At 39.9% G+C, this 9,027-nt stretch overlaps 1 long non-coding RNA gene across 1 annotated transcript; it reads right to left on the bottom strand.

Annotated features, from left to right (window-relative positions):
- Positions 1 to 465: 465 nt before the first annotated feature.
- LOC147355021 (uncharacterized) lies at positions 466 to 2,888 on the bottom strand. The gene is made up of 3 exons (XR_015144896.1): positions 2,798 to 2,888; positions 2,641 to 2,710; positions 466 to 2,118 (listed from the first exon to the last, which is right to left on the bottom strand). It is a non-coding gene; the product is annotated as an uncharacterized LOC147355021 (long non-coding RNA).
- Between the last annotated feature and the right edge of the window lie 6,139 nt (positions 2,889 to 9,027).

The following is a 9,027-nucleotide window of genomic DNA, read 5'->3' as shown; positions in this document are numbered from 1 at the left end:
ATGGAGCCAATTGACTGCAGACCAAAGGCAATGGCTAATTCTGAAGTTTGCTTTGATCTGTTGAATCCTTGGCCTTACGAGTAGAACACTGCACATCAATGTGTAGGATCTTGAGAATTGAAACAGGGGGATGGATAGGACAATGGAGAGGCCTCAGACTATTCTGATCCCCCAGTGACCACTGGGCCTCTGCAGGTCACCAAGGAACGTATACCCATAGGTAACAAACCATAAGACACTGCAGAAATCAGCTGTTGGAAGTTCTACTGAATTTTAACAAATCAACAGTCTACATCCTGATGAGCATCAACTCTCTGAAGAGGTTGTTCTTGCTTATTTGAAAACCCTGTAATAACCTTTATGAGGATTTACTCTACAAGGAAATGTCAATTGTTTATTTCCACACTCTCAACATCCTTCATTGTCTACAGACCTATAATTAAAATGCCAGCATGCCTTGTGGAGGGAGAGGAAAGCAATTACAAAGTCAAGTAGCAAGGGAAAAGACTTTCTAGAACAAAAGAGTATTTTTTTCCGATTTTGTAATATCAGAAATATTTTTGGAATATGATTGGGAAATGGATTCTGGGGTGCTAGGTCAAGGAGGGGGAAACATACATTTAAATTAAAGATTTTTATCTTTATCTTGGTAGGATTGGTTTTTCAGGGCTTCCTCTAGGTTCTAAAAAGAATTCATCAAGCCAACCTAACATTCATGAGGGAATTGCTGATTAATGATGAAATTAGGTATTAAAAGCATAAAATGTTTTAGTTATCCATTTAACTTTCTGGTTTGACTGGAGTGGAACATGGATGGATCTTAGACAGTACAGTGGATTGTTGTAAGCTCAATTAGGCGATGACTCTAATTGCAGCTTCTGCTCCAGATGTCATCTTTTTAATGGAGGCAGTTATTAGAGCCCACATGGGCAGGTACTACTTATTCTTTTTTCTCTGTCCCAGGGTTTGGAAGACTTTTTCCAGACAGTATATATTACAGGCTTTGCAGACCACATGCTTTCTGTTGCAACTATTCAGCTCTGCCAGGGCAGCATGAAAACAGCCATAAAGCATGCATAAATAACTGGGCGTGGCTGAGTTCCAACAAAGTTTTATTTACAAAAATAAGCCAGCTGTAAGTGCCCATAGCAACAAGCTATGCCCAGATCTTGATTTCTCTTTAAAAAAAAAATTAGCTAATTAATTGACTAGTTTATTTTTGGCTGTGCTGGGTCTTCATTGCTGCACCCGGGCTTTCTCCAGTTAGTTGTGAAATCTTCCCCAACCAGGGATTGAATCTGTGTCCCCTGTGTTGGCAGGTGGATTTCTAACTACCGGACCACCAGGGAAGTCGCAGGTCTCTCCAGTAAAAGGAACTAGGGCTCCTCAGGGAGATGTCTGATTCTAGGACTGGGATAAGAAATATATAAGATGAACCACAAAGTAAGAAAGCACTCAAAAAAAATAAATCTCATTAATGGAGATACGTCAAAGAGCCAACAAAAAGAGCTTCCACTGGCCAAAGCTGGAACAAAGATAGCAAGAAGTTAAACTAGTACTGAATTATAGCCCAAAAGATACAGTAAATATCCATGAACTGATACTGATAAAAATAAATGATTGAATAAATTAGTAAATGGAGAGAAGAGACAAATTCCTCATGCGGGAGAATTCTAGATAAATTATGTAACACTCCATCCTGAGGAAGGAGGCGCGTAAGTGCCGGTTCTTCAAGTGTGGGCTGTGCACGGTGACTTCTTTCCAAAGAGTGCCATGGAAGGTGGGAAAGTGACTTCACAGTGGAGAAACCTGACGGACATGGCTTCATCAGGTGACTGAGGCCAACATCAGCAGTTATAAATCAGGGTGACCGTACGGACTCTTGATGTGATGAGTACGGGCACTTTGCATCTGTGGTACTCTTCTCCAAATCCATAACCTCAGTCTCTGAGAAAATCATCAGATTCCAATAGAGGGACGTTTTACAGTATTCCTGACCACAACTTCTTAAAACTGTCAAGGTCATCAAAACTGGGGAAAGTTTAAGAAACTGTCACAGCTATGAGCAGCCTAAGGAGACATGACAACCATATGGAATGTTGTATCCTGGATAAGATCCTGGCACAGAGAAAGAAAAACAGTAGGTAAAAAATGAGGGAAGTCTGAAAAAACTGTGAACTTTAGTAACAGTGTATCGATGTTGCGTCATTAACTGGGACGAATGAAACCTAAGATCTTATTAACAGGAGAAACCATGGAGAGGAAGGATTTATAAGGGAGCTCTCTGTACTATCTGCTCAATTTTTCTCTAAATCTAAAACTCTTTTTAAAAATTAAGTCTATTTCATAGAAAACAAACTCATGATTACCAAAAGGGAAAGGAGGAGGAGAGATAAATTAGGAGTATAAGATTAGCAGACATAAGCTACTATATATAAAATAGATGAACAGCAAGGACTTACTCTATAGCCCAGGGAACTATAGTCAAAAGAATTGGAAAAAAAAAGACCTCTATCTACATCACTTTGCTGCACATCAGAAATTAACATAACACTGTAAATCAACTCTACTTCAATAAAAAAGAATTTAAAAATTAAGTCTGTTAATAAACTTTAAAAAAGGTGACAAGCTGGATTTTACCTTCAGACTCTACTTCGCTGACTCCTGCTCTATGCCGTGAAGTGGAGAAAACAGTCAAGTTTGCGTTCACCTGGCAGGAATAGGGGAACATCTTCACTGTTTTGCCTCAGGGATATGCCAGTTTGGGGGCTCTACACAACAATACATACAACAGTACCTTGACCACCCCATTACTCCATAGGACAGCATTGTGGTCCAGTAGATGGGTGACATCCTGCTGTCAGAGTTGAAGAGCAGAAATTGAGAGGTAACCTGGATACTTTAATAAGTTACATGTCTGCAGATGGGAAGGAAATATACACCCCATAAAAACAGAAGAGACCTACCATTTCCATGAAGTTTCCAACACTTTTCGAGTCCAGGGCATAGTGGGATATCTTCTTTAAAGGGAATGATAGATTGAAACATATGGTAGCACCTGCTTATCACAACAGGTACAATCTGGGGGTCCTTGAATTTTATTGCATTTGATTGGGTTGCCCTGAGCCATTTAAAGACAACCTGAAGAATTTCGAGGATCTTGGAGAAGGAAATGGCAACCCACTCCAGTACTCTTACCTGGAAAATTCTATGGATGGAGGAGCCTGGTGGGCTACAGTCCATGGGATCACAAAGAGTCAGACGTGACTGAGTATTCACTATAGGATGCAAGGAATACACAGTGGCCTACTATCTCAGTTAACAGGGTTTATTGTTAGGTTACAAGGAAAGTAAGAAAGACCAGAAAAAGTCACAATAACCCAGGCTAAGACCCTAGAGAATTAAAACATTATTGCTATTTAAGATGCACTGAAAGCTCTCATCCTATGTCTACTGACTTAACAGTTATCCCTCGCCATCAGACACGCTCCTGACTCAGATCTTCTGCTTCACTTGGAAGAAAAGCTACGACCAGGCTAGATAGCATATTAAAAAGCAGAGACATTACTTTGCTAACAAAGGTCCATCTAGTCAAAGCCATGGTTTTTCCAGTAGTCATGTATGGATGTGAGAGCTGGGCTATAAAGAAAGTTGAGCACCAAAAAATTGATGCTTTTGAACAGTGGTGTCGGAGAAGATTCTTAAGAGTCCCTTGGACTGTAAGGAGATCCAATCAGTCCATCCCAAAGGAGATCAGTCCTGAATATTCATTGGAAGGACTGATGTTGAAGGTGCAACTCCAATATTTTGGCCACCTGATGTGAAGAACTGACTCATTGGAAAAGACCCTGATGCTGGGAAAGATTGAAGGTGGGAGGAGAAGGGGACGACAGAGGATGAGATGGTTGGATGGCATCACCAACTCGATAGACATGAGTTTGAGCAAGCTCTGGAAGTTGGTGATGGACAGGGAAACCTGGCTTGCTGCAGTCCATGGGGTCGCAAAGAGTTGGACACGACTGAGCGACTGAACTGACTTCACTTATTGCTTTTCCTAGAATTAATTCTCTACTCTCTCTTGGCTTCTGTTTCTGTTCCTGTAACTACTATAGTTTAATAGCAATTTTTAATCTCCTCTATTTATCTCAAGATTTCTGTTTACTCAGAGCTTTTGCTACCACCCAGCTCTCGCTTACTGCCTTCTTTTTGTGCCTGTGTCTCTTGGCCTCTCCTGACTACTGACTCTCTCTGAGTGCTTTGCACTTAATCTCTCAAAAAGGTTTCTGGTTGGACCCTTAACTCCCATCCAATGCCCTTTTATGGCAGAGCTCTTGTGCCAGATGCTTTCACAGGCCGCTAGCTAAGTTATAGATGGCTTACCAATACCAAGCCCTTGGTCCAATCGGCTTTGGCCATGGCTGTGATGTCACCCGATACACACAGGAACCCACTGACCTATGCAGAAGAGGCTGTCTCTGTGACGGGCACACTAAAGCTTCTCAAAATGAGGACATTGTATCCAGCAGGCACTTTCTCTGGCCTGGCCAGACAATTTACTTTGCCATTTTGATCCCAAATTTTAACACCTTAAAGAATTAGTCCTGTGGCTAAGACTTTGCACCCCTGAGTGCAGGGACCCTGGATTGGATCCCTGATCAGGGAACTAGTTCCCAACTAAGAGTTTGCACGCCACACCTAAATAGCCTGCATGTCTCAACTAAGATCTGGTGCAGCCAAATAAATAAAATATTTTTAGAAAAGAATTCAGGGAAAAAATTAAAACTCTTATTTCAAATTGGCAGGTGAGTTAGAAAGTTTTGATTGAGAGGAAGGTGCCCTGGGAGGTGGCCAGTCACCGGCACACTCTCTGTTTCCTTATGGAAGGGTTTCCTCCCAGTGGGTGCTCTTGGTTTATGGTGGGAATATGAGTAGGGCTGTGGAAGAAAGGAGCACAGTGGCTCCAAACTCAGAGGTCTAGTGGTCACCATACCATCACTCATACAGTTAGATCTCAGCGGGTACCTTGTTAGTCCCTGCCTGGGTTGGGTGCTGGGTACAATGATCAGCTTACTCACTTGTCTTCATTTTTCCTTTACAAAAATTAACCTGAACTTGGTGACTGTGTTTTTGCTCATGGAAACCTGTTCATCAAAACCCTCAGCACAGTCGGTTTGATATTTGAGTTGCAGCCCTCAGCCTCCCGCACTCCTCAGACCGGCTCTGGCACAGCCTCTAGGGCTCTGCAAGCTGTGGGTGATGAAGTGGATCACTGAGATTCTCTCTCTGGCTGCCTGTCACAGCCACTGTCACCAACCCCTGGATTCTTCTCTCTTTAATTCTCTGAAACTCTCTCCTTAGTCAGTCAACGTAAAAAGAAGAAAAATTCTTTTTCCTCATCTAGGTTCCCCCCCAACCCCTTAGAGGTGAGAGGTTTATTGATTATCTTTTTAACAACAAATGAATTTCACCAATATTTTTCATTATACCTGGAACCACTCATTACCTGTCATGCCCTTATTCCTGTCATTTTTCATATAAAAGTTAAGAGAACATTGAATGGAATCATCTTTCAATCACCACTCACATTAGCACTTATTTTGTTTGCAACTTTGAAACTAAAGATCTATAAAATTTTAGATATAAACTCCCTAGACATGAGGTTCTCAAACACTCATGAGTGACTGAATTAAGTGTTGAACTTATACTTGAGAGAGAGAAAGACTGTGTGAAGTACACCTCAGAGACTCAGAAATCATATCTTGGAAAAGCAATCATGTTGTATTTGTTTCAAATCAAAGTAGCATCATTACAGTATTAATTCAAGTTATTGTCTGAGAAGATATTAACCTATGTATGGTACATAGATTCAACACTCACTTTCATTTTGCTGCATGAATATTAGCATAGTCGCTTAGTGGAGTCTGACTCTTCGCGATCCCATGGACTGTAGCCTGCCACTCTCCTCTGTCCATGGAATATTCCAGGTAAGAATACTAGAGTGGGTTTCCATTTCCTACTCCAGGAGAAGTCTTCCCAAATCCAGGGATTGAATCCACATCTCCTGCATCTCCAGCATTGGCAGATGGATTCTTTACTGCTGTGCCACCTGGGAAGCAAAAAACTATAAATTGTACTGGACAAGCACACAAAAAGCCTGTCATATTATTCGTCACCCCTAGAAGCAGGTCATACAACAGCAAGGTAATGTCACTAACAAGAAGAGCAGTTTTCTGTAGTAGACAGCAATTTTTACACTGTCATGAATTTATCTTACTAGTGACAGCAGGTTTGGCTGGCACTGACCAGAACTGGTACTTTCACCAGTCCCATACCAGAGTTCGAATATGAGATAAGCTTAAACCATGTTCAATGGTGGTCACATATTTCCTCCACTCAAAGTCCCATCCCCCTTCTGATCTAAATGATTAAGGAGGATGTTTAGGAACTGACATTTCTATGGTTTGTTATAGAGTGGTTGGTAAGCACTATTTTGCAATGCCAACACTTGTAAGAGAAGACAGCAACTACTTTAATATGATTAAAGGTAGCAAATTCACTACAACAGATGAGACCTTTCATTGGCCACCATACGTTTCTTTGTAGCTGGCTAACTCTCTATTTACTTTGTTCAGGAAAATCCCAGGTCAATTAGTACAAGAATTTGCTGGGCTCACAAATAACCCTGTAAGGAGTTGGCATTCTATTTTTCTAGCTCTATTATTTCTGTTGTCTTCTTAAGACATGCTGTATGGTAAAGCTTAACGTGACTCTCATTTCTTTAAAGTCACTTGAGGGATGAGATAGCAATGAGAACCTGGGGAGGTATACAGAGGCAGGAACCAATAAAGCTTACTTAAGTAACTGGGTTCAGGGTATGCACATTAGTAGGGAGAGGGATGTGCCTCTCAGTCAGCAAGTGTCTTGGTGAAAGCTGCTGAGGTGGGGAACCTTCTAGGGGTCAGTGGAGGGACTGAGGAAGCAGAGATGGCCTCAGGAAAAGTGATACCTGCCTCTCAACAATACCCATTTCCCCTTTACAGAGCTAGTAGGAGGGTTAAAAGATAGAAATAGTGAAATCATTCATATCCACAATAAGTAGTTAAGAGATACACAAGACAAAAAGATGTAAAATATAATGTCAAAAGCATTAAATATTGTGAGCAGGGGAGTAAAAACACTGGATTGTTAGAATGTGTTTGAACTTAAGAGAACATCAACTTAAAATAATCATGAAAAGTGAAAGTGAAAGTCACTCAGTTGTGTCTGATTCTTTGTGACCCGAATTCTCTAGGCCAAAATACTGGAGTGGGTAGCCTTTTCCTTCTCCAGGGGATCTTCCCAACCCAGAGATCAAACCCAGGAGTTGAACCCAGGTCTCCCATATTGCAGGCGGATTCTTTACCAACTGAGCCGCAAGGGAAGCCCAAGAATATTGGAGTGGGTAGCCTATCCCTTCTCCAGCAGATCTTCCCAACCCAGGAAATGAACCAGGGTCTCCTGCATTGTAGGTGGATTCTTTACCAACTGAGCTATCAGGGAAGCCCAGTACAAGATACAAAAAGAAATTACAGGCTAATATCATTGATAAACATAGATACAAAAATCATCAACAAAATATTAGCTAACAGATATTATTAATATATTTCGAGGATCATATATCATGCCAAATGGGATTAATCCTAGGGATTCAAGGATGGTTTAATGTCCATGAATCAATCCATGTGATCTAGCAGAGTAGCAAATTAAAGAATGAAAATCATATGATCATTTCAATAGGTGTAGAAAAATTTTTTGACAAAATTCAACATTCATGTATGATAAATACTCTCAAGAGAGTGAGTATAGAGCAAACACCTCAACATAATAAAGTCAATATATGGCAAACCTATAGCTAACATCATAGACAATGGTAAAAAGTGGAAAACATTTCCTCTAAGATTAGGAACAACCCAAGGATAGTCACTCTTGCTAATTTTATCCAACATAATATTTGAACTCCTACCTAGCCACAGCAATCAGACAAGAAAAAGAAATAAAAGGAATCCAAATTAGAAAGGAAAAGGCAAACCTGTCACAGTTGCAGATGACACTATACTATATACAGAAAATCTTAAACGTGCCACCAAAAACTACGGGAACTAATAAATGAGTTTAGTAAAATTGCAAGATACAAAATTAATATAGAGAAATACCTTGCATTTCTATACATGAACAACAAACTATCAGAGAAATTTTAAAAATCATTCCATTTACAACTGCATCAAAAAGAATAAAATACCTAGGAATAAATCTAACCAGGGAGGTACTAGGAAAGCTCTCATAGGATGAAATTCAAGATGACACAAACAAATGGAAATGTACATCATGCTCATGGACTGAAAGAATTAATATTGTTAAAATGATGATGCTCTTCAAGGCAAGCTACAGATTCAATGTAATCCCTAAAAAAATACCAAAGGTATTTTTCACAGAACTGGAACAAATAATTCTAAAACTTTTATGGAAACACAGAAGGCCCTGAGTAGCCAAAGTAATCTTGAGAACAAAGAACAAAGCTGGAGGTATCATGCTCCCTAATTTCAAACTATATGACAAAGCTATAGGAATCACAATAGTATGGTACCGGCACAAAAATAGATCAATGGAACACTGAACATAGATCAATGGAACAAAATAGAGCCCAGAAATGAATGCAAATTTATAGGGGCAATTAATCTATGACAAAGGAAGTAAGAATATGCAGTGGGGGAAAAAAGAATATGCAATGGGGAAAAGATAGCTTCTTCAATAATGGTGCTGTGACAACTGAAAAGTTGTATGCAAAAGAATAAAACTGAACTACTTTCTCATGCCATATACAAAAGTAAACTCAAAATGGATTAATGACTTAAATGTAACACTTGAAAACATAAGACTTCTTCTAGAAGAAAGCATAAGCAGTTTTTAGAAAACAAAGACATGCTCTTTGACATCAGTCTTGGCAATATTTTTTGTATATGTCTCCTCAAGCAAGGGAAACAAATGCAA

This window comes from Bos grunniens, chromosome 17 (genome assembly GCF_055505025.1).
Source record: "Bos grunniens cultivar Pamir isolate PY7600 chromosome 17, Bosgru_T2T1.0, whole genome shotgun sequence".
In the NCBI taxonomy this organism is placed as follows: domain Eukaryota; kingdom Metazoa; phylum Chordata; class Mammalia; order Artiodactyla; family Bovidae; genus Bos; species Bos grunniens.
Note: the sequence above shows the minus strand (reverse complement) of the source record. Positions and strands in the feature narration are given on the sequence as shown.